The following is a 27,263-nucleotide window of genomic DNA, read 5'->3' as shown; positions in this document are numbered from 1 at the left end:
AATAATTATATATGCAAATCAGCAGTGAGGGGATTTATGGAACCTTAAAAAGCTGAAAACACACAAATTTCCAAGTTAAAGAATAATAATAATAATATGTATATACTGTATGCACAGTGGCGCAGTGGTAGCGCTGCTGCCTAACAGTTAGGAGACCTGGGTTCACTTCTTGGGTCCTCCCTGTGTGGAGTTTTCATGTTCTCCCCATGTCTGCGTGGGTTTCCTCCCACAATCCAAAGACATTCAGGTTAGGTGCATTGGTGATCCTAGGTTGTCCCTAGTGTGTGCTTGGTGTGTAGGTGTGTGTGTGCCCTGCTCGGGGTTTGTTTCCTGCCTTGCACCCTGTGCTGGCTGGGAATGGCTCCAGCAGACCCCCGTGACCCTGTAGTTAGGATATAGTGGGTTGGATAATGGATGGATGGATACTGTATGCAAAAATGGGGGCACATCTGTGTACCACCCAGACCTAGTGCAGAAAGGCCAAAGGATTGATATTGATATTCCAAAAAAAATCAGGATTAATAAAGTTAATAAAAATGAATAAGGTTTCTGTCTATTTGTCTATTTATCTATCTATTATATAGCATCTTTAATGTCTATTTATTATGAAGTGCCTTTCCTATCTATCTATTTATCTACTATATAGTGCCTTTTTATTTCTATCTATCTATCTATCTATCTATCTATCTATCTATCTATCTATCTACTATATAGTGCCTTTTTATTTATATCTATCTATCTATTTATCTATTGGGGATTCTGCCCAGCCACAATGCATGAAAGGACCCAGGACAAAACATCCACAGGGCCACGAGAGGGCAGCTGCCCTAATCTGTGTGGGGGCCACAGGAACCGAGCTTGGAAGCTCATCCCTGTTGGGGCCTGTGGTCACCGCCAGGGGGCACCCGGATAATTATGGAGCCCCGGAAGGCAGCACTTCCGCCACACCAGAAAGTGCTGCCAGAAGATCATCAGGAAGCACCTGGAGCACATCCAGGTGAACTATAAAATAGGCCAACTTACTCCATTTGGGGAGCCGGAGTCAGGTGGATGATGACGAAGCTTGCGACAGGAGAATTAGAGGCAGCAAAAGGAAAGACAGAGATAAGGACTGAGACATTATTGTGCTGGTTTGTGCACTGTGAGTGCTGTGTTGCAGAAAAGAGGAATAAATCTATCTATCTATCTATCTATCTATCTATCTATCTATCTATCTATCTATCTATCTATCTATCTATGCTAATGACACTGCTATCATGGGCTGCATCAGGAGTGGGCAGGAGGAGGAGTACAGGAAGCTGATCAAAGACTTTGTTAAATGGTGCGACTCAAACCACTTACTCCTGAACACCAGCAAAACCAAGGAGCTGGTGGTGGCTTTTAGGAGGCCCAGGCCCCTCATGGACCCCGTGATTATGAGAGGCGACTGTGTGCGTGTGCAGAGGGTACAGACCTATAAATACCTGGGAGTGCAGCTGGATGACAAATCGGACTGGGCTGCCAATACTGATGCTCTGTGTAAGAAAGGACTGAGCCGACTATACTTCCTTAGAAGACTGGCGTCCTTCAACATCTGCAATAAGATGCTGCAGATGTTCTATCAGACGGTTGTGGCGAGCGCCTTCGTCTACGCGGTGTTGTGCTGGGTAGGCAGCATAAAGAAGAGGGACGCCTCACACCTGGACAAACTGCTGAGGAAGGCAGGCTTTATTGTAGGCACAGAGCTGGACAGTTTGACATCCGTGGCAGAGCGACGGGCACTGAGCAGACTCCTGTCAATCATGGAGAATCCACTACATCCACTGAACAGGATCATCTCCAGACAGAGGAGCAGCTTCAGCAACAGACTGCTGTCACCGTCCTGCTCCACTGACAGACTGAGGAGACCATTCCACCAACACACTATGTGACTCTTCAATAAACGTTAACATTGTACAAAGGTATTGTCTGTCAGTTATACCTTCATTTTTATCACTCTTTAATATTGTTCTTTATCAGTATGCTGCTGCTGGAGTATGTGAATTTCCCCTTGGGATTAATAAAGAATCTATCTATCTATCTATCTATCTATCTATCTATCTATCTATCTATCTATCTATCTATCTATCTATCTATCTATCTATCTATCTATCTATCTATCTACCTTAGGATATAAAGCTGCATTACAGAAATAAAAAAACACATAAAATCTCTTCTGTCACAGGTATGCTTTTTTTCTTTAATTCTGCCTTTCTGCAATTGATTAATAGTATGGCTGACACTGTGTTAACCAATAAAGTTATACAGTAAGTGTTTATTATTGTATTCACTATACAACACAGCCTCATTTTTAGACCAGTTAAAGGCCATGTGGATTCCAGCCTGAACAGACAGGACCCAAGGATCAGGTCACAGATCACATACAAGTACAAGGGGTCAGCTTAGAGTTGCTAATTAACCCAACACAAATAAAATGAGGGGATAGAGTAATAATAAGGCTCTCTCTCCGTCTGTTATACAGTGCCTTTCACATCTATCTATCTATCTATCTATCTATCTATCTATCTATCTATCTATCTATCTATCTATCTATCTATCTATCATCTGTTATATAGTGCCTTTCACATATCTATCTATCTATCTATCTATTATACAGTGCCTTTCTGTCTACTTATCTTCATGCACATCTGAAAACATTGTGCATCTGTGGTCACAGTTGTAAAGTTTTGACCTTGATCAGTCAGTTTCTCTTGTTGTTTTCTAGAAGAACTGAGAGTAGTAATCAAGTTCTTTATGGGCTGAAGATGTACCAGGTGCCAAAAAAATCACACAATATGGAGGCAGTGTTTTACTATGTCAGAATGTTTATGAATGGATTGAGAAGTTCAAACGATAAACATGAAGAAGAAGCGGAACACTGCTTCTCAAATCCAATACCATGATTCTGATGATCCAATAAGGATTTCAGCCATTCATACACCCATAAAAAGCAGATCACTTGCTGCTCTTCTTTGGTGCAAACAGAGAACAGAGTGGCCATGCATACTCCTAAAAAAACAACAGGATAAACTTTACCATTGTGATCACAGACACACCATATTTCCATATGTGTGCGGGAAAACCTGTACAGTCAATCCAAAAAGAAATGATCACAAAAGTGTGGATAATTATTGACTTACCCCATCTATCTATCTATCTATCTATCTATCTATCTATCTATCTATCTATCTATCTATCTGTCTATCTATCTATCTATCTATCTATCTATCTATCTATCTATCTATCTATCATATGTGCTGCCTTTTCTACAAATGCATTTTCTCTCTCTGTCTTTCTGTCTTGTGTTGTGCCTTTTCTATAAGTCTATCTTGTTACTTGTTTATTAAAAAATCCACACACACACAAGGAGAACATGCACACATTAGACAGAAGGCACCTCAGCTGAAATTCAGGCCAAGAAATCAGCTAGCTCAGTGTACCCAAAGGTAGATTTTATATATCCATCCATCCATTATCCAACCCACTATAACCTAACTACAGGGTCACTGTGGTCTGCTGGAGCCAATCCCAGCCAACACAGGGCACAAGGCAGGAAACAAACCCCAGGCAGGGCGCCAGCCCACTGCAGGATTTTAAATATGGTATATGTAATACTAGCTGTCCCCTGCGGCTTCACCCTTATAGTTGTGAACCAGGACAAACTTTAAAAATCAATAAACAAACAGGTGTCACTAGCTAAGCGGAGGCAAGGTCTGCTCCAAAACGTGGCGAGAGGAAGACGGTCTTGAATGGAGGCTGGCACGTGAGTGAAGAGGGCCTGCAGCCTCTGTCTAGGATTAGCGCGAATAATCACTGCTGTAAGCAAACTACGATAATTAGCTTGATGAGTGAAGTAGCAAAATCAGCTGGAATGTTGAAGCAAATTATAGAAAAAAAACCCGATCTAAATCCGTGAAGTAGTTCTCTCATGAAAGCGGACAGACATACAGACAGACAGATGTTGGATTTTATATATAGAGAGATGTGCTGTACTAATATAACTTGTAGAAAATTTCAATATGCATTATCTGATAATAGAAAAGTAAAGATAATAACACTTACCGCAATGGACTGTGGACTCTGACGACCTTACACACGTTCAAAATGTTTGTAAGTTCTTTTCTAAGAAGTAAAAGACAAATGAAAAAATTGTCACATTTCAAGTTTCTCGCCTTCAGGGTGCTTCTGTGCTTCATGTGTTTTTTATCAGACTCCTGTGTGCGTTTTAGGGCTCCATGCCGTGGTGCGCCCTGTGACGTGCGCTATATCTAAATAAACATTGGCCGATGGACAGGCTGAGGCCATCTGTGAGCCTGACCTGGATTAAATGAACTTGAGAAACGTCACCCAACTGTGAAAGTCACCATATGAAATGAAAGTTCATTGACCGAGTTAGGAATGTACTCCAGCTCTAAAAGACACCGTACAGGCTAAAGACTAATCGGTTCACTCAGAGAGTGGTCCGCATGACTGTTTTCAAGTCCTGTCTGAATCTTTACACACGTCTAATGGGACTGAGCAAAGGGAATGACAGCAGGGGTTTGTAGATGACAGCAGGGAGCGCACATACCGGTCTGCTTTGAAAATCTATGACCCCCAGTTTAACCCACGTACCTCTCTGTCGGCAGCCATTCCCACTTTGTAGGTCTTTTAATGGGCGGCTATGACAGCAAGGTGCTGCACAGAATCACCAAAGGATTGTGGAACATTTAACATCACACTGTGCTTCAGACAGACACCAGCATTGTCTATCTTAGCATCACCTGAAACTTCCTATTAAATGGGGTACCCCAACCCTTGTTATGTTATATCCCATTTTCCACAATGGACAGGTTCTCTGTGTTGGTGATTTCCTCCTGGTATTTCATTTCGTTCCCATAACTCAAGAATGTACTTGCCAGGTTATTGTGACGCCACCCTAATGGCCTGGTGTGACTGAGTGTACCCCCTGATAAACTGGCTTCCTGCCATGACAGCGAGACCATGAGCCTGTAGTGGAAAAAGCATCTTCAAAGAATGGATGGATGGTGATTGATCGACACTGAAAAAAGTATAACACTGATGTTGTTCATTCAATGTACATTTCCTCTTACAAGCAACTTAAGATTAGTCATTTAGTGTTGTAGTTTGAAATATTTGGTTTCAGATCTCAATCAAAGTAAAAAAAATGTGTTTGTACCAAAGTACGTTACGGTGGAGGGAATAAACATAAAAATCCTATTTCAGTTAACTTAATATTTTAGGTTGTTTGTGTGCTGTGTGGGAGGGCCCGTTTGTAACGGGTGTCCCAAAATTCACGCAAGATTTGAATTTGGCACCATTTGTGCGGTAAAGTGTTGCCAACGACAAAAAAAAGACAGCGTGACAGCTCACAGTTCAGGGTTATTAAAAACGGAGCGCTACACGAAAGAACAATGCGTTTTCATTGTTGAGCAATATTTTAAAAATAATGAAGGTTTGGCAGCTACAGTTCGCAATTTTCGTACAAAATATGGTCGGAACTAACTAACTTTCTGACTCTTCCCTACAGATTTTATTTTTTCTCCAGCCGTCTGGAGTTTTTTTGTTTTTCTGTCCCCCCTGGCCATTGAACCTTACTCTTATTCGATGTTAATTAATGTTGATTTATTTTGTTTTATAATTGTGTCTTTCATTTTTCTATTCTTTAATATGTAAAGCACTTTGAGCTACTGTTTGTATGAAAATGTGCTATAGAAATAAATGTTGTTGTTGTTGTTGTTGTTGGAATAGTGATTTAACTTCATCAACTTTTTCGAACAAAATCATCTTCAGCGATGAGGCTCATTTTCATCTTGATGGCTTCGTTAATCGTCAAAATTGTCGCATTTGGGGTTCAGAAAATCCTCGAGTGATTGTTGAGAAACAAATGCATCCACAACGCGTCACTGTTTGGTGCAGATTTTGGGCTGGAGGTATCATTGGACCATTCTTCCTTGAAAACGCGGCTGGTCAGGCGATAACAGTTAATGGTGCTCGCTATCGCGACATGATAATCCAGCTTTTTGTGCCTAAATCGCAAGATATGGATGTGGACGACATGTGGTTTCAACAAGACGGTGCCACATGCCATACAGCCCAAGAAACAATTCAATTACTGCATGAGTCATTTCCTGGTCGTGTAATTTCCCGTTTTGGTCATCAGAATTGGCCACCCAGATCATGCGATTTAACGCCGTTGGACTTTTTTCTTTGGGGTTTTTTGAAGTGTAAGGTTTATGCCATCAAGCCCACGACCACCCACGCCTTGAAGGAGGAAACTGACCGCTGTATCAGCAAAATTCAGCCACATTTATGCAAAACGGTCATGGAAAATTTCGACAAAAGAGTGCGTATGTGCCAGCAAAGCCGTAGAGGCCATTTACCCGATATGCTATTCCATACATACAGTAATTCTATACAGTATACTTGTACAATGTACAATTTTTAATTAAAAACTTGTGTTCTCTATCAAAATTACTTCTTGTGTGAATTTTGGGACACCCTTTTACATTCTTCCGGTTGAACTTTCCAACTGCCTAAAAAGAAGGACACTTTCCCGAGTGGAGTTGACGTGGCTATCCAGACCTGGTCATTTTCAGCGACAGACTTTTATAACGGAGGATTTCTGGTAAGTAACCCTGTTCCTCAACTGTTAATTTTAAGTATACGAACTTGTAATAAAACATACCTTCAAGAAAGCTGTAGAAATGTTTAATAATTTTTTGTTGTACTTTAAGATTTACACTGCAAAGTGCTTGTGTGTTTGCACTAGATTTCTAAATAAATGTTAAAAGTACAGCATTGTAATGTATTATGTCATAATATTTCTAATAGCATAAAAACAAGTTACGACCAGTAAACCATTTTAAATTGTAAAAACTTAAAAAGTAGATTTACTTCAGTATAAAACAAGTAAATTACACCCAATCACTCTAAATGATTTGCCTCAACTTAGAAATTGTGGGTTCAATAAGCTAAAAAGAATTATATTGGCTCAGATTGAAAATATTAAGTGTGAATCATTACCTTAATTATTTTAAGTTGAATGGAGCTTATACTTTTTTCAGTGTAGAGGAGGCCTTCTGTGAGGGCTTGTGTCACATTTATTTTGTGCTCGCTGTCTTTTTCTTCTGTTCTTTGCTGTAGAAGGCGACATTTCTGTTTCTGTTTCCTTGGTGTCACACACTGCTATGCACACCTTGGTCTGCTATGAACAGAGGAGACTCCCTGTTGCAGGTGGGATAGACGGATGGAGATGGACAGGTGTTGGCAGGAACACCTCCTAGTGGCCATCACTTGCATGGGCCTCAAGTAGCTCTTTGACTTTTTACCCCCTGAGGCCACAAGAGCTAAATGACTCTCGTATTCATGCCATTTTATAACTCTCCTAACAGGCCTTTGATTTGAGTCACACTTTCTGCTCCCTGAAGAACCTGCAGATGTGGCTGCAGCAATTCAGGGTACCTCGGGCCACAATGGAGCAGCTGCCCTGCTCTCTTTCAGTGCTCCTCTTACTCCCGGAGTTCCTTGTGCTTATTCTTTCTTCAGAGCAGCAGACCAGCCGAAAATTCTCAACCAGGAGTCTCTCAGTGTTCTCAGCCTAGAAAGCCAAGGAATTTCGAAGCCTGCCAAAACTGATATAAAGAGACTGGGAGGCCAAGCAAACAGCAGACCACAGAAAGGGAGGCGTTTCTTTCCAACATCTGCTTGGCCAAGCCAATAAAAGACAAATTTTCCATTTCAGCGGCAGGAAGAGGGTAAATGAAACCAGGTGGAATTCCTCAGAAGGATGAGCGTGGGCCGCAAGAAGGTAAGAGAAGTAACATCTGACAATGTGGCTTTTATTATTTCCATTATCTGGAAGACTTAAGTGGTGTTTCTACTTTGCAGCCCCCTCACATGTTCACATTGCAGCTTTGAGTGGATGGAAAAGCCAGTGATCTGGAAGTTCTTGAAGGAATGTGTCCAGGCTTCAGCACTGCGATGGTGCTCTTTTCTGTGGATTAGGCGTCTAAAAGGAATGAACAGCAGAGGCTGGCAAACTTCAGCACTCGCAGGGATGTGCAGAGAACAGGGCTTCTTAAACTTTTTAATTTGAGGACAACAAATAAGAAAATCAGTACCATACTGTGAGTTGAAAAGGGAATTTTTACTATAATTACAATAGAGCCACAAAAATAACAATAGCCATATTGTTAGTTTTTGTTTCCTTTCAAGTATATTTATCACATGCATTTGGCTGAAAGAGAAGAATGGAAGGCAAACAAGCACCTTAAAAAAGGATAAGTGTCTGAGTGTCTGTGCAGTTTTCGTGTCTCTGTCATTCCAAAAGATTGTGCATCACAAACATTATCACTGCTTTTATGAACAGCAACTAAAGGAGACATGTGCACTGTATATTTCATTCCAACAGATGGCACCTCACAAACATTATTACTGCTTTTATGAATCCCATATCAAATGGCAAATAACAGAGACGTATGTATTGCATCTTTCATTCCAACATATGGAACTTTACAAATAAAAATACTTCTTTTATAAATCCCATACCAAATCGAAAATAACAGAGATATATGTATTGAATTTTTCATTCCAACAGATGGCACCACACAAACATTATCACTGCTTTTATGAATCCCATATCAAATGGAAAATAACAGAGACATAAAGTATTTGTTGCATTTTTCATTCCAATAGATGGCACCTCACAAACTTTTGTATTAATGCATTTCATTAATACAAAGTAGATGTGCTACCCGGTTAAGACGGGCTGAACTCTAAGTAACCCACATAGACCTCAGTGCCAACATCAGCAGTGCATGGTCTATTGAAAATATTGTATAATAATAATAATAATAATAATAATAATAATAATACATTTTATTTAATAGGCACCTTTCTTAACACTCAAGGTCACCTTACAATTAAATTAAACAACATTAGTAAAATAAAAACAAAGAGAATGATAAATCAAAATGCAATAATAAGCAGACAAACAAAGATAAAAAAAAAGTGCAAAATTCACACTAGGTATGCCAGTTTGAAAAGATAAGTTTTGAAGACAGTTTTAAAATGTGTTATTGAATCGAGCTGACGTATTTGAGAGAGAAGAGAATTCCCGAGTTCAGGAGCACAATGAGAGACGCTCGAGCTCCCATAGCACTGAGTCTGACGTGTGGTACAGAAAGTCGAGCTACAGGTGAGGATCAGATTGAACGAGAGGGAGTGTAAGTCTGTGAGGATTTTCTAATAAATATAGTCATAAAATGCATTGCATTTGTCATTCCAACAGATGGCACATCACAAACATTTGTAGTAATGCATTTCATTAATGCAAAGTAGCTATGCTATCCGCTTTAAGACGGGTTGAAATCTAAGTAACCGATGTAGACCTCAATGCAAACTCTTGCAGCACTAATTTAGTCATTAAATGCTTTACATTTGTCATTTCAACAGATGGAGCATCAGAAACATTAGCACTGCTTTTAGGAATACCAAACCAAACTGCAAATAACAGAGTCAAAGTAACCAGATGGACACACAGATATACAGACACGCGCCCTATTTTTAAGGTCAATAAGTTGATTTCTGTCCATCTGACATGTTGGATGTGTTCAGCGTTAATGTTTGCAGTCCAGTGTGTCCGTCCAGTTGCCATTTCTCTGTTATATGCTATTTGGCACAGGATTCATAAAAGCAGTGATAATGTTTGTGATGCACCATCTGTTGGAGAGCAGAGACATAGCAACCAGACAGATACAAAGACAGACGCTTGTCATTTTATTAAGGTGGACTAGCTGTGCTATCATCAAAAATGGGCTGAAATCTAAATAATCAACGTAAACTCAGCATTACCTTAGCGTAATGTTAACAGCTTGTGCAGATCAATAAGCTGTTTGGGTACTTGCTGATCCATAGCTGATATCCAAATGTACAGCAACAGCGGACAACGTAATCCATCGGCCATCTGTAGTGAAGTCATTCCCCATGTCGAAGTCGGCTTGTGTTCGGGATGTTGATGGTCGGTGAGACTGAGTTTCTTTAGCTATTCCTGTTCTTTCCACTTTTAACCTTTCTACCCATTCATTAACTTTTCATTGAGTCCTGTGGTTTTAACTTCCATACTGAGCCAACATCCTTCGATGAATTTCAGCAGGTCTCACTCCCTTGGCCAACAATGGTGCATTCCCAAGGAGATCGTCCATGTACTGTACAATTGACTTTGGCTTCCATTAGACTAACTGCAGAGTTCTGCGCTGTGCATCTTCAAACTACCCATAAGCCATTGCAAGTGCATTGTATTGCATCAGCTGCTGTCCATTGTGGTTACCGTGTAATTTTCAAATTGCCTTTCATTTTTTGATTTATATTTTCATAACATAGAAATGAAGGCTTTCTCTGAGGCGTCATTTGTATTGTTTATGGGCTTTGTGTCAGATTGCATTCTACCAGAAAAAAACAGCTAAATAGAGGCATGGTGTATCACTTGGCACAGAATCCGTGCTTGGACTAACACACTTACTTCATTAGGTGGCCCATCACAAACATTTTGGGCATGGACCCATACACTGGTCTTGAGGAGTACAGAAGGGTTTATGAGGTCGGAATGGAGGCCTCCCAGAGCACTGTGGCTGTAGCCAAATGTGATCATCTCAACCTGCCACCAGGAGGATGGAGTGCTGGACCACTCCTACAGTTTCAGGATTCCCTTGACCTCTCATTCTCAGGACAGTCCTAAGGCGAAGAATGGAGATCAGAGAGAAATGGAGATCAGAGTTATGAAGGCCCATGAGGGCTTGTTACTTATTTTCTGACAGGGTCAAAGGTCCCCCCCAATTCCTTCAGTTATGGGGCTCAAGGGAAAAACCCTGTAAAGGGGTCTTAGAGAGAAGAGGGTGCCGCGCTGCAGCTGTTAATGTTTAGGGCTTGTTGGTTTCACAAGCAGCACAGAAATCTCACATCTGGCTGCCAGTTTTCTGCAGACACGACGATTCCCAGGGCGCGAGAGGAGAATGAGCAAAAAGAGAGAGGCGCTTCAGACATATACACGCTAAAGCACGTGCTGAGGGCTCACCGCACGCTTGGCAGGAGGGGTGGGCATATTTTGGGCTTCCTAACTAATTCTAAGCGGTGGTGGTGATGGGGAGCAAGGGTATCAAGGGGCAGTAGAATGGAGGGTGTGCTCTTTCTGGTCTCCTCCTCACTTTGTGACATGTCGCAGGCCCTGCTATGCATTGGAAGCTTTCAGTTAATCACGTCCAGCCAGGTTCCTACCAGGTGATCGGGCCTAGCATGTCAGATACATGCAGTGTGGCCGAATACACTGTCTGCTCTATGTTTGAACAGATTGCATAAATGGTCTGAACCTGATGAGTTCTACATCTGTACAAATGGAAATTCCTGCCGATTGCATAAGAATTCCGTCTGCTAGACATATGCAGGATGGGCGGTCTAATAAAACCACAGTCTGCATTGATGTCATGTCAGATACACAGTTGTCTACACTCGGTCTGCACAATCTGCTCTGTGACTGCACACACACAGTAGGATGTCAGATACACGGCTGTGCTCTGTGACTGGACCACTGCAGTGTCGTGTACACCATTGTCTCCCTGTTGGCTTGTCGGATGGACTGTTTGTCTGTACAATCTGCATTGTGACTACACTGATGGTACATTACACTTATTGTCGTCTGGACAATCTGCATTGATGGAAGGCCAGATGCGCTGTCATTGACACTCGGTCTGCACAATCTGCTCTGTGCCTGCACATACACAGTAATACGTCAGATACATACACATACACCATTGTCTGCCTCCACAATCCACACACAAGGCTTGTCACCTATGCCACCTGCCTGCACAACCTGCATTATAACTGCATTGATAACAAACATGTCAGACACACAAGCTATATACTGTGGCATAAACTGTTGCCTACGTAGATGGCATATTGAATATACTGTCTAGACTCCATCAACACAACCTGCGTGGCAACTGAACTGATGGAAGGCCAGATATGCCATGGCCTGCGCTCCAACCGCTCCATCTGCATAGATGGCACGTCAAATATACAGTTGTCCGCGCTAAGTCTGCACAGTCTGCTCTGTGACAGATACAGTACAGTAGGATGTCAGATCCACGGCTGCAGTGCCACATACAGTACACTGTTGTCTGCTTTCACAATCTATGCACTGATGGCTTGTCGGGTGAACTGTTTGTCTGCATAATCTGCATTGTGACTACACTGATGGTACATCAGACATATTGCTATCTGCACAATCTGCATTGATGGAAGGCCAAATATATCGTGATCTGTGCTTCATCTGCCCAGTGTGTACGGAGGCTATGTCAGATGCACTGTTTGTCTGCACAATCTGCTCTGTGCCTGTGCAGATAATACAGATAATCAGATTCATGATTGTGTACTGTGATTGGACAGCCAGCGAGCCACTTACAGTACTGTCTGCACTCACCCTTCACAAACTGCTCAGATGGCTTGTCAGATGCCCTGCTTTTTCTGTACTATCTGCATTGTGACTACACTGATGACACATCAGACATACTGTCTTCTGCACTCTCTTGGAATAATCTGCACAAACGGCATATGAAATACACTGTCTGCACTTTGTCTGCACATGTGGGTATAGTAATGGAAGATCAGATATGCTGTTTGTCTGCACATTCTGGACAGCAATTGCACAGCTGATATGTCGCATGCACTCACGCTCCACTATCTGAACCCTGATTATATAAGTGCATACGCACTGTAACGGCACGGGTGGAGTGTCAGACACACAGTCTGCAAAGTTATAGCACTGATGGTACAAACATTGTCACCCTCACTCTATAGGTATAGTTGGCACAGAAGGCATGTTGAATATGCTGTCTGCACTCTGTATGCACTGATGGGCGTTCAGATACACAATGGTTTGCATTTCATCTGCCCGTTCCATATGGATGCCATGTCAGATGCTCTGTTTGTCTGCGCTCAGTTTACACAATCTGCACTGAGACTGTGCCAATGGAAAGTCAGATACATTATGAATTGCACTTCATCTGCCTTGTCTGCATAAATAGTATGCCAAATGCAGTGTTTGTCTGCACTCAGTCTGCACAATCATCCGCTGTGACTGTACAGGTGGCACGTCAGCTTCACGGTAGAGCACTGTGATTGGATGGCTGGTATGCCACATACAGTACTCTCTGCACTCACCCTTCACAATCTGCACAGATGGCTTGTCAGATGCACTGTGTGTCTGTACAACCTGCATTGGTACATGAGACACACTGTCTTCTGCACTCGCTTGGCATACTCTGCCTAAATAGCATATCGAATACACTGTCTGCTCTCTGTCAGCACATGCGACTACACTGAGGGAAGACCAGATACGCGATTTGTCTGCACTGTGACATTGAGGCTTTATGTCTGCACACAGTGCTGGCCAGCTTAAGATCCAGTGTTCAATATACCTACAGAACCTGTCTGTAAGAACTCTATCTGCATGCTGTCTGCTCAGACTGAATAGCAGGTACAAGATCTGCCGTGCAAGACCTAAAGTGGATGTCAGGTGTTCATATTGCTTGCATTCCATCTGTTGGTTGGATGAACAGGCAAAAATTCTGATTTGCAGTTCACTATAAGAACTTTGACAAATGAGAAGATACCATTCAGAACATTGAGCTTGTTTGGTTGAGCTGTCCCAACATCTCATCCAGATACTTCTTAAAGGTTGTCAAGGTTTGTGTTTCAACTTCATGTCTCGTTAGTTTGCTTCAAATCCCCACAGTTCTTTACATAAAGAATTACTTCTTGGCTTCAGTCCTAAAGGCCCTTCCTCTTCAGTTCCACTGTTGTCTTCAAATACGGGATTATCAGTACTGTGGAAAATTCTGAAAACCTGGATGAGGTCCTCATGCAGTTTCCTCTGCTCCGACTTACAGTTTTAATCCTCTGGGTCTGTCGCAGTTAGGACATGTCTTTAAGTCCTGAGATGCTCCTGGTTGCTCTCCTCCGCACAGTTTCAAGTTCTGCTATGTCTTTCTTGTAACATGGTGACCAGAACTGTGCACAGGAGTCCAGATGTGGTCTTACCTGTTCGTTATATAGTTCCTCAATTTCTAGTCAACAGTATTTATGATATAATGTAACATTTATTTATCTTTTTAATCACTTCTGCACATTTCTTATACGATGAAAATGTTGTGTCAACATAGACCCCTAAATCCTTTTCAGAGTTTGCTTTCCTGTGGGACTGCAGCTCCCATATTGTACAGTGGAACTGTAATTCGTTCCAAAACTCTGATCGTAACCTGATTTGGTTGTGACCCGAAGTAATTTCCCTCATAGGATTGAATGTAAATAAAATGAATCCGTCCGGGCCGTACGAGCTGTATGTAAATGTTTTTTTTAAAGATTTTTAAGCACAAAAATAGTTAATTATACCATAGAATGCACAGCGTAATAGTAAACTAAATGTAAAAACATTGAATAACACTGAGAAAACCTTGAACAGAGAAAACTAACATTGCAAGAGTTCACGCTACAGCCTTACGAACTGCTCGCTGTAAACATTTTTTTAATGAGTTTTAAGCACAGGGAAAAAAATGAACATTTGAAAAATCCGTAATTTATACAAAAAGTAACCATAAATAACCAAGAAAACTAACCTTGCATGAGTCAAGTTCAGGCATCAAGGAAGTGAGGAGAAACTGGGTGGAGAGGAGATTCAATAAATAAATGATCCCATAAAAACAGAAGTGAAGTGGAGGTTAAAATCCAATAGAAAAAAAGTCTTCATTAAATACAACGAGATTAAAACAATGCTCGAAGCAGTCTCTTTAAAAACAAGCCCGGTGCATTCTTTAACTGCCTTCTCGGCCGTACTGCCTTCCTTAAGCGCTCTCTCTCTCTCTTCTCTCGCTCGCTCACTCTCTCATGCTCTCTCTCTCTTCTCTCACTCGCTCGCTCTCTCATGCTCTCTCTTCTCTCGCTCGCTCGCTCTTTCGGGCTCTCTCTCTCTTCTCTCGCTCACTCGCTTTCTCACGCTCTCTCTCTCTCTCGCTTACTCGCTGCACAGGGAGAGACTGAACAAGTGCGGAAATCATCGGTGCGTACGAACTGGAAGGGAAACTGGCTTGTTTGTCACCCGAGTGTGTGATCGTGAACAGATGCAAAAATTTGGCAAACTTTTTGGTCGTAACCCGATTTGTACATGTTCTGAGACGTTCGCGACCCGAGGTTCCATTGTAATTATAAATGATGCTCCTTCTCTCATTTGTCGCACTTCACACTTTTCTACATTAAACTCTATTTCCCAAGTGTTCGCCCGGTTCCAAAGCTTACCCAAGTCTTCTTGAGTTGTTTTTGCTGCCTTCACAGTGTCTGCTATTTCTCCAATTTTATAATTATTTGCAAATTTCAGAAGTTTACCAGCTATATTACAATGGAGTCAAGGTCATTAATAACAATCAGAAAAAGTAACAGACCCAGGACAGACCCCTGGGGGGCTCCACTGACCACCCCACTCTGTTCTCCTCTTCTCTGTACTCTTTGGCTCTTGCTGGTTAACCGACTTGAGATCCAGTTTTGTAGGTTACCACTGATGGCTGCTGTCATATATCAGGCAGGGTTCCTCCCCTGAATGGGGTTCAAATGCTAGTTATTTGATTTATTTGTATGTTTTACCATTTCTTTTATTTATGATTTACAGTATTCCTTATGTTTTATGTATCTGTATCTAACCTTGTATTGTGTCCCATGTGTTTTGTGGGCGGTCCCACAAAAGGCGGGGCCACCTGCCAATCATTTCCAGGAACTGCCCTCTGTTCTATAAATCTGGAGGGTCTCCCGCAGTTCCTGGCGGTTCATTTTGAACGCACTTAAGAGTGACGAGTTCTTGTGCTTTTTGTGAATTCAAATGTGCTTTGTGGTTACTGGAATTTTCACATTACACTTTCTATTTCGACTGTTCTTTGGATTCTGTATTGCGACTCTTGAATTGCCTTATTATTTTGGACAAATCATATTGCCTTTGTGCTCCACAGAGCTTCATGATTATTGAAGAATATTTTTTGCACAGAATAAATCTTTCATTTTATAAAGATTCTATAAGGCCCTTTTTGTGTCTAGCCAGGGTTTTTAATAGGATTACCCCCTCTAGTGGGCATTTTTGGAAGTACTTTGGGGCTTTTGCAGTTTCTAGTTTCAAAATGAATCTTCAGTGTAGAACTGAGTCAAAGGCTTTTTGAACATCTAAGTAAATTCTGCCGCTTGCTTTGCTTTTGTCTACTTTTACAGTTGCCTGTTCAAGAAAATTGATTTGGTAAGACCTTCCTCTCATAAACCTATGCTGGCTGTGATTTAGTAGGTTATAATAACTATTCAGACACGCTGTTCATTTTTATGCACCTTCTCTGGGCCAATTTTAATAAGATATCACATGATGCCACTGCAGCGCTGCCAGCAGCGATTACGCCGTCAGACACACAGTTTTCTTCAAAAGGCCTCCCTGTGGTTTATCAAAAGCAATGTGTAACATGTGGAAAAACGATGTCTAAGCTTTACGATGTGTGTCCCGTAGCTGCTGGGCTCCCATTTGGAAAGGGAAGGCTGAATGAAATGTGAGCTATGGAGAGGTCTGGCCAACGTTCTCTACACACAGGGTCTGATTTAAAGGATCAGAAGATGTAACCAGGCGAATCGAGCATCTTTTTGCCTCAATGGGCAGCCGTTCAGTGAGCAATGAGCTCTTCAGTCCTTGTCCTGTGCCCACCCCTCATCCTCAGTCATCAGTCAGCACACACCACCACCTATGAGAGCCAAAGCCGTGGCCAACAGGGAGAGCGAAGGTCACGGCTCTGTGGCTACCTGACACCCCAGTGATAAAGTGGGCACTGTGGGCTGAGTGAGACAACAACAAGGATACAATGTCTGGTGGGGCGTTTGTGAAAGTGTTTCCAACAAAGATGTCACAAAAGAATACACATTAATAGAATGATTTATAGAATCAGACTGCAAAAGACTTTGGCTGAGTGCTTCGGTAACATAATATGTACGAGAGCTCAGTGCTATCATTTTGATTAAAGGGATGGACACAGGCAGAAGAGACAGCAACATGTCACAAGACAGGCACTGTGACAAGGAAAAAAGAAACTATTGAGAAGATGGAAAAAAGAAGAAGGTTATACCCAAGTGTATGCCACAGGTGCCTTGTGTGCCCTGGCAGTCCTTGGTCAGCTAGCAGTGAACTCTCGAAGGCTCTGATTCACAACAATGGCCAAGCTGCTGTCAGCTGTTATCAGTCTGTCGGATCAAGACAACTGACAACAGGGAAGGTCCTTCTATTGTCTGGAGATGACATCCTGACAGCCCACCTAAAATTAAATTTGTCAGCCTACATTGGCAACGATAACTGGCAGTGTGCTAAAAATGGAAGGCTCCATATTAGCGATTAACAAGATCTTTGTATGGGAATTTTCGTTAAAGAGTAACATGAAATTAAGATGGCACAACTTCTGCAGCACAGGGCTCCATGACGGCTCCCTGAAGTGCAAGATGGCCGAGCTCTTTATATAATAAGCACTGTTCTGTTGAACATCAGTGCCCAAACACCTCCACTCTGTAAGCAGTGTGATGATGCGGGTTCGCTCCCTGCTCCCATCTTGCTTCAGGGAGCCCCGAACCTGACACCGTCGGTAATGTCACCGATGACCTTGGCAGTGAGGCACAACAAATGGAGCAAGGGGATGGGGCAAAAGTGCCAAGTGCTTTTATTAAAAACCAACAAAGAAAACAAAGTGTCCAAATTAAATAAAGTGCAGTGCATCTCAAAAGCCTTCAAATAAATAATCCATAAAATGAGTGAAGTAGTGGAGGTTAAAAACACAATGGAAAAAAATCCACAACAACGAGGTTAAAACAATGGCATGAAGCAGTCTCTTTAAAACAAAGCCCGGTGCATTCTTCTTCTACTACTGGTGGCTCCCCTGCTTCTCCCAAACGGGCCCTGCAACAGGGGAGTCACCCTAGCTGTAGCTGACCTTCTTCTACCTTCTGATCTGGAGGCTTCCTGATCCCTGGCTTCGGTTCAGTTCTCTCCAGACTGAGACTTGGCTTCCCCCCACGCTCACGCTGGGGAATCCACCTTCCAAGCCTCCCAACTCCCGCTGCCTTCTCGGCCTTACGCGGCCAGCCATCCTTCTTCCGGTCACTCCCACTACTCCATAAAATGCTCAGCGGGAAGGACCACTACCAACTGCCCTAGGTGTCGGCCATAAAACACCCTGCTAGGGCTCCCTGTCCAGCTGCCTGCGAGCCTGCGCACGTTTACTCGCTCGCTCTCCTTCCTCTCCTTCTGATCTTTGTCCGTCTTTTTTCTTTTTTTCCTCCCCTACTAGCCGCCTCGCGCTTCTATTTGTTACGGGGACGTGGATCAGCTGTGGCAATCAGCAGCCCCCAGGAACAATTACGGATGTGGACGACTCCTCACCTGTGCACTTAAGCAAAGACCGCCAGCATCACAAATCACCCCAGGAACCACTTCAGCCACACACCACCACGACCCATGCTAAGCCGCGAGTATGGCCATTATTTATTTTTAAAAAGTGGCCTTTTGACATGAGCTGTGGACCCGCAACACCACAAGCAGGGGCAGCCATCCTGACGGACCCTCAATGGCACTTTGCTTGGTAAACAGCCATTTCATTCTGGGAAGAGTTCTGTGCTAATTAAATCTGTTCTTTGAACTTTAAAATGGACAAAACAGAAATCTTAAATTAAGTGCTGTGTCCAGTCAAACTGACTGGGGTCCTAAGTGGAATCTTCTTCTTAGCCCCATCACCAACCAAACTCCCCAACCGATCCTTCCCTAAATTGGTATTTCTTATAGCAGCTTTCATTTAAACAATATATATGCAGTCTATCTATCTATCTATCTATCTATCTATCTATCTATCTATCTATCTATCTATCTATCTATCTATACATACATATATACACATTAATCATAAAAAAACAAAGAGACACACATCACTAAATTGAATGTAACTTTTATCGTTTTTTAAATAAAAAAGTAAATGTTTACGTGATTCTTCAGTCTCTTTGCTGAAGATCACAAAGTGCATGTCTACATTTTCTGGAGGTAAAGTCAACTGTGAGGTCACATGACAGCTTCTGTCCGATGTCTGAGCTGATGATAGCCATGCTGCTTATACGTTCTGGTAACATGGACGACCTCAAGTATGTCGAGATGACATTAAGTTTGGAAAAATGTCTCTAAGCAGATTCAACTGAACAGGGAGGGAGGGCAATGTGTAGATTTGGACAGAATATATGCGGTTATTGATGTCCACCGTATCAAAGATCCACTGTGTCTTGTTACTATTTACTATTTACTGTAGGGTGTGGATGTGCACTGCTACAGGTACTTGGGGGTCCACATCAATGACAACCTGGACTGGTTTTAAAACATGGAGGAGCTATATAAGAAAAGGAAGATCAGGCTCTTTGTGTGTAGTGGCCTCCTTCACATCTTCTACAACTCTGTGTAGGCCAGTGTGGTGTGGTGGGCCGGTAACATCACTTTAAGAGATCCCACTGAATTAACAAGCTGATTAAGAAGGGAGGCTCAGTTATGGGGCGCACTCTGGACCCCTTAGAGCACGGGTGTCAAACTCCGGTCCTGGAGGGCTACAGGTTTTCATTCTAACCATCTTCTTCTTTAGTGACCAGGTTTTGCTGCTAATGAATTTCTTTTGCCTTAGTTTTAATTAACTTGACTCAGGCTTACGTAACTAGCAGCCAAACAATAATGAGACACATAACAAGCCGCCACACGACCAGCTCACCTGTGCCCATCACACAATATCTGAAAATAAAGAGAGGTGAAAGTCTCAGTAAGGTTGATCTCTCAAGTCTCCAAAACATTTTGACGATGTTCTTAGAAAAACCAGGAAAACAACAGTTTTGGAAATGTCTGCTGTGGCAGAATGAGAGCAGCAACAAGCCATGGAATTAAATAATGGGTTTAATTAACAGAAAGAATCGTCTTCTAATTCAGAGTTTGGTCATCTGTTCGCTCGTTTCACGTCTCATTTCTGTTTGGCTGTCATTTAATGAAAAAAATAATACATTCGGAGGACTGAATCCTTAAAAACGGGGCTATTAAAATGAAGGGAAAAGAAGTTAATTAGCAGTAGAAACTGGTCACTGATTAGGAAAAGGGTTAGAATGAAAACCTGCAGCCACTGCGGCCCACCAGGCCAAGAGTTCAACACCCCTGCCTTAGAGATAGTAGAGAAAGAAAGAATTACAGAGACATAAAGAGCAGTGCTGCATATCCTCTCTGACACACACCAACACTGAGGACTTTCAGCCAACGAATTATTCAGTAGAAGTGTGTCAAGAAACACAATTTATACCAAATGGCAACACACCTGCATAAAGCCTCATTGGGACTGCTACTGCGAATGCAGATGTTTTCTTTCCTTTTAGTTATTCTGATGTCTATTTGAGAGAGATTTGTTGTTTGTTATAATATAATATAATATAATATAATATAATATAATATAATATAATATAATATATCCATCCATTTTCTAACCCGCTGAATCCGAATAGGGTCACGGGGGTCTGCTGGAGCCAATCCCAGCCAACACAGGGCACAAGGCAAGAACCAATCCTGGGCAGGGTGCCAACCCACCGCAGGACACACACAAACACACCCACACACACACCAAGCACACACTAGGGCCAATTCAGAATCGCCAATCCACCTAACCTGCATGTCTTTGGATTGTGGGAGGAAACCGAGCACCCGGAGGAAACCCACGCAGACACGGGGAGAACATGCAAACTCCACGCAGGAGTTTATATAATATAATATAATATAATATAATATAATATAATATAATATAATATAATATAATATAATATAATATAATATAGGGTGGCACGGTGACGCAGTGACACAGTGGGTAGAGCTGCTGCCTCGCAGTAAGGAGACTTCCCAGGTCCTCCCTGTGTAGAGTTTGCGTGTTCTCCCCGTGTCTGCGTGGGTTTCTTCCCAAAGACATGCAGGTTAGGTGCATTGGCGATTCTAAATTGTGCTTGGTGTGTGGGTTTGTTTCCTGACTTGCACCCTGGGATTGGCTCCAGCAGACCCCTGTGATTAGGATATAGTGGGTTAGTGGATGGATGGATAATATAATACATTTATTTACTGAGCTTATGTAAAATATATAAATGTTCTGTCTATTATACTTGCCTTTCCTATCTATCTATCTATCTATCTATCTATCTATCTATCTATCTATCTATCTATCTATCTATCTATCTATCTATCTATCTACCTTAGGATATAAAGCTACATTATAGAAATAAAAAAACATATAAAATCTCTTCTGTCACAGGTATGCTTTTTTTCTTTAATTCTGCCTTTCTTTAATTGATTAATAGTATGGCTGACACTGTGTTAACCAATAAAGTTTTACAGTAAGTGTTTATTATTGTATTCACCATACAACACAGCCTCATTTTTTAGACCAGTTAAAGGCCATGTGGATTCCAGCCTGAACAGACAGGACCCAAGGATCAGGTCACAGATCACATACAAGTACAAGGGGTCAGCTTAGAGTTGCTAATTAACCCAACACACAAGTTTCTAGGGTATGAGGGGAAAAGTGGAAAACCTGGGGAAACAGACTATCTATCTATCTATCTATCTATCTATCTATCTATCTATCTATCTATCTATCTATCTATCTATCTATCTATGTCAGGCTGTTACACTCCCTAATTATGGTGCCAGAATGTGGCAATCCGCTGGCACATCTACTCTCACTGTATTCTGAAGACGTGATAATAAGGACCCTGTAGTAGCAGTAATGGTGGTAGTACTACCTGCAGTACTGTCATGTGTACAGAGTACGGTGTATTCTTACTTTCATGTCCAATGTATGTATTGCCACAGCAGACCTAAACAAACACACCTCCTACAAACAATTGAGAAATGTACGATTCATCCACCTACCCGTCCATCCATTTTGAAACCTGGATAATCCATTTTGGGATTATCTGTCTGCCAGTCTTAATTTTTCATCACACTATTATTCAGTTGCAGCAAGCCATTTTACACAGCAATAAAAGAATACTGTGTGTAATACACAAATGTATTATTACAATAAAATCACCACAGTAAAACAGACAAAACTGTAGAAACACATTCAGATTTATTTAGAAGGGCAGCAGGTGACTTTGCACAGGAGAGGATTTGGATGGCAGGATCTCGGCACCTGAGCTCGACAGTTATTTTATTTGTTAAACTCTGTGCATGAGAAACTAAACTGCTCAAAAAAATTAAAGGAACACTTTGAAAACACATCAGATCTCAATGGGAAAAAGAAATCCTCCTGGATATCTATACTGATATAGACTGAGTAATGTGTTAGGAAAGAAAGGATGCCACATCGTTTGATGGAAATGAAAATGATCAACCTACAGAGCCCTGAATTCAAAGACACCCCAAAAATCAGAGTGAAAAGATTATGTGGCAGGCTAGTCCATTTTGCCAAAATTTAATTGCAGCAACTCAAAATTGTACGCAGCACTTTGTATGGCCCCTGTGTTCTTGTATACATGCCTGACAACATCGGTGCATGCTTCTAATGAGATGACAGGTGGTGTTGTGGGGGATCTCCTCCCAGATCTGGACCAGGGCATCACTGAGCTCCTGGACAGTCTGAGGTGCAACCTGGTGGCATTGGATGGACCAAAACATAATGTCCCAGAGGTGTTCTATTGGATTTAGGTCAGGAAAGTGTGGTGGCCAGTCAATGGTATCAATTCCTTCATCCTCCAGGAACTGCCTGCATACTCTCACCACATGAGGCCAGGAATTGTCGTGCACCAGGAGCCACTGTACCAGCATAGGGTCTGACAATGGGTCCAAGGATTTCATCCTGATACCTAATGGCAGCCAAGGTGCCTTTGTCAAGCCTGTAGCGGTCTGTGTGACCCTCCATGGATATGCCTCCCCAGACAATCATTAACCCACCACCAAACTGCTCATGCTGAATGATGTTACAGGCAGCATAATGTTCTCCATGGCTTCTCCAGACCCTTTCACTTCTGTCACGTGCTCAGGGTGAACCTGCTCTCATCTGTAAAAGCACAGGGCACCAGTGGTGCATCTGCCAATTCTGGTATTCTATGGCGAATGCCAATCGAGCTGCATGCTGCTGGGCAGTGAGCTCAGGGCCCATTAGAGGACATGGGGCCCTTGGGTCACCCTCATGAAGTCTTTCTGGTTGTTTGGTCAGAGACATTCACACCAGTGGCCTGCTGGAGGTCATTTTGTAGGGCTCTGGCAGTGCTCATCCTGTTCCTCCTTGCCCAAAGGAGCAGATACTGGTCCTGCTGATGGGTTATGGACCTTCTATGGCCCTCTCCAGCTCTCCTAGAGTAACTGCTTGTCTCCTAGAATCTCCTCCATGCCCTTGAGACTGTGCAAGGAGACACAGCAAACCTTCTGGCAATGACACGTATTGATGTGCCATCCTGGAGAAGTTGGACTACCTGTGCAACCTCTGTAGGGTCCAGGTATCGCCTCATGCTACCAGTAGTGACACTGACTGTAGCCAAATGCAAAACTAGTGAAGAAACAGTCAGAAAAGATGAGGAGGGAAAAATGTCAGTGGCCTCCACCTGTTAAACCATTCCTGTTTTGGGGGTCATCTCATTGTTGCCCCTCTAGTGCATCTGTTGTTAATTTCATTAACACCACAGCAGCTGAAACTGATTAACAACCCCCTCTGCTACTTAACTGACCAGATTAATATCCCATAAGTTTCATTGACTTTATGCTATACTCTGATTACAAAGTGGTCCTTTAATTCTTTTGAGCAGTATATTTGTTTTGTGACTGAGACACATTAAAATGTCTCCCTACAAGTATTCCAAGCCAGAATGGTGGGGAAACAGCTGTATTCCAGCATGATAACAATTGCTCCATGTATGCTTTAATCCGATACGTTCAAGTAAAAAAGGTGGGACAGGAAGGGGGTTCCCTGGAAGAGCACATCATGGAGCACTAAACTAAGAACACTATAAACCTATAAACATCAATATACGCTTGTGCCGGGTTCGGCACTCTCAGTGGCAGGCCAAAATAAACAAATGTTGCAACACTTAAACTCAGTGATGCCCCCTAGAGGCTGGAGTCCATTCTTCCATATCTCTCTATTATATAAAAAAATGATGAGAATTTTTCAAGTCCTGCCTTCCTCTCAACCACATTCAAACACGCCTACGGCCCTCTCACCTCTCATTTGTGTGAATGTTTTTGACAGACAGTTCCTGAGCTCTCAGCTCTTATAAATTTTTACGTTTTCCTCACTTTAAGTTCCCAATAAAAGAAGACTTATTATGTCCAAACCTTATTGAAGAATTTCATCACAAAGGGTTATCAACAGTAAAAATGAGTACACGGGCAATCCTAGCGCCGAAAAATGATGAAGTCAAATGAATTAATGGATAAAATGTCAATCGGCTTCACGGCAAATTGCTTAAATGTGTATCATTAGACTGTGTTGAGACAGTTGGTGGTGATGGTAAGGAAGATGAAAACATCAACTTACAATATCACGAAGAATATCTACAACCGCTAACACTGTTTGGTCTTCCTCGGCATGAATTACTGTTAAAAGAAGGATGTATCCAAGAAAGGTAATGTAGTACATCTTCAGGGGATAACATTAGACAACAAAGGAGATCTTGATATGCCATTCGTATTCAAACGTTAACAGTTTCCTGTTAGAATAGCTTTTGCAAAGGCAATTAACAAATCTCAGAACCAAACATTCGAAAAAGGCGTTGTGTTGTCAAAATTAAAGTCCAAACACAGAATCAACATTCATTGCGATATTGACGAAAAGTTATTAATAAACCTTTTATTTATATTGGGACATGTGCGTCTGTGAGGTTGTATCTGAGGTTTGGGGTGCTTCAACACCCCCTAGAGGTCACACCCTACCCTACCATGCCAATACCCAGTCAGTCAGTCATTTTCTAACCTGCTTAGTCCTGAACAGGATCGCAGGGGTCTGCTGGAGTCTATGCCAGCTAGCATAGGGTGCAAGTAAGGAACAAACCCTGGACAGGGTGCCAGTCCATCACAGGGCATACACACACATCATGCACACACTATGGGCAATTTAAGATCACCAATTATTCACCTAACCTGCATGTCTGGAGCACCCAGAGGAAACCCACAAAGACATGAAGAGAATATGCAAACTCCGTGCAGGGAGGACAGGGGACAAGAAGCCTTGGTCTCCTTAGTGTGAGGCAGCAGCACTACCAATGTACCACCATGCCAGGACGCCTAGAAGGACCAGGAGAGGGATTATACCTCCCCTGGGCCACGAGAGGGAGGCCACCCTGGTCTGTATGGGGACCACGGGAACAGAGCATGGAAGTTCAACCCATGGCCACCACAGGGGGGCGCCCGGAGGATTGTGGAGCCCTGGTGTCATCACTTCTGCCACACCAGGAAGTGCCACCAGAAAATCATCAGAGAGCACCTGGAGCACATCCGGGTGATTATAAAAGTGGCTGCCTCCTCCGAGTGAGAGAGCCAAGTCGTGAGGAAGAAGGCAATGCTCGGGAGAAAAGGTGGAAAGGCGGCAGGAGAAGTCCGGAAGGGAGAGAAAAGGACGGAAGAAAGGTGTTTGATGCAGGGGCACTGCGTTGTGTGCTGGATGTTTAGAAGTAAAGTGTGTGTTTTTTGGAACATTATGTCCGTGTCCGTCTGTGCCAAGTCTGATCTACCACAGCAGCTAATGCTTATTCCCGTTTCTTGATTCCTGCAGAAGAGGTTGACAATCTGAACCCTCCAAGCGCAGTAGAACTTTGAGTTTCTTGTTTGTCTCTGATGCGCCTTTAGGACTGCAATTGCCAAGATTGTCATCATAACTGGCAAAATGAAGATCGTTCTACCAGAACACATCAGGAAGCTCAAACAAAATGTCTGTGCATGACAGGAAAGGAGTCCGGTGAGTTTTTTAAATTTTTGTCCCTAGACATCTTTAATTACTAAATGAGAGGCAGACTCATGTGGAATGAATGCACGTAACACTTCCAGACATGAACTAGACGCTTTTCTTCTTGTGTCAATAGCACAGATATCGTCAGAAGTGAAAGGCCTTTAGTTTCATAAATTTGTTGCGAAGTGAAATTTCGCTGCATGTTCAATTTTGAGGGAGTCGTTTCGCTCAGCACCACTGGTGTTGTTAGTCTGTTTCAGAGCGTATGTGTGTGTTGATCTCAGACACTCTCCCACAGCAAAGTCCGATTCAAATAGCAGTTTTGGGGCATGGCATCCGGCCATGCAGGAGGTGCGATCCCCTGAAAATAAAATGTAGAGTCATCACCACCGTCTGGTGAAGGTTTTTGCCTGTCTCCATACCTGTTGCCTTTCCCACTTTTCTGATTTTTCAGGTTTCCTGTGATCTTGCCGCTCTGGCCGACATGTAATTTCAATGTTTATGCCACACTGGTGCATCTTTAGCAGAATCCTTACAAATTACATACTGATTTGTGCTCAGAGGCTCTGGGTGAAGTTAAAAGGCACTCTGTGCGGCTTTAATTGCTGTCATTTTGTTTAAAGTTTATAATTATGGTGGTTATGCTGCGCTGTGGCAGCGGAACACATAACTTATAATTCTCTTTTTCTTGTTCATTTCTTTTTTTTTGATATTGTTTCCAACTCAAAAGGAAAGCCAAGGGATGATGATTCAGTCACGATTTGGGCCGTTGGTAGCACAGGGGCTCACTTCACATCAGGATTGTAGGAAACACCCTAGCAGATGGCATTTAAGGACAACAGAGCATCAGCTAGCCGTTTACTGACATGTAACAAAAATGAAGCCTTTGTTAAAGTCCTGCACGTAGCACAGAGGGACATACGGAAACACGAGAGGTGGCACAATTTCCAAGTGCTTTGTAGGCCACACAAACAAAGCCTTTGCTAAGCTCTGGGCACATAGCAGTAAGTACATCGCTGGTGCTTGTGAGTCTTGGAGCCTTTGTTCAGCGCTTGTTCCATGGCAGTAACTGGCCAGTAGATGCACTAGGGGCATCTAACACTATCATTATTGCCAGAAGCGATACAACAGTGGTGGGTCTCGTCAGCAATGGGGATGAGTCAGCTTACAGGATGGAGATGTGACAACTGGTGGACTGCTGCA

This window comes from Polypterus senegalus, chromosome 9 (assembly GCF_016835505.1).
Source record: "Polypterus senegalus isolate Bchr_013 chromosome 9, ASM1683550v1, whole genome shotgun sequence".
Lineage (NCBI taxonomy): Eukaryota > Metazoa > Chordata > Cladistia > Polypteriformes > Polypteridae > Polypterus > Polypterus senegalus.
Note: the sequence above shows the minus strand (reverse complement) of the source record.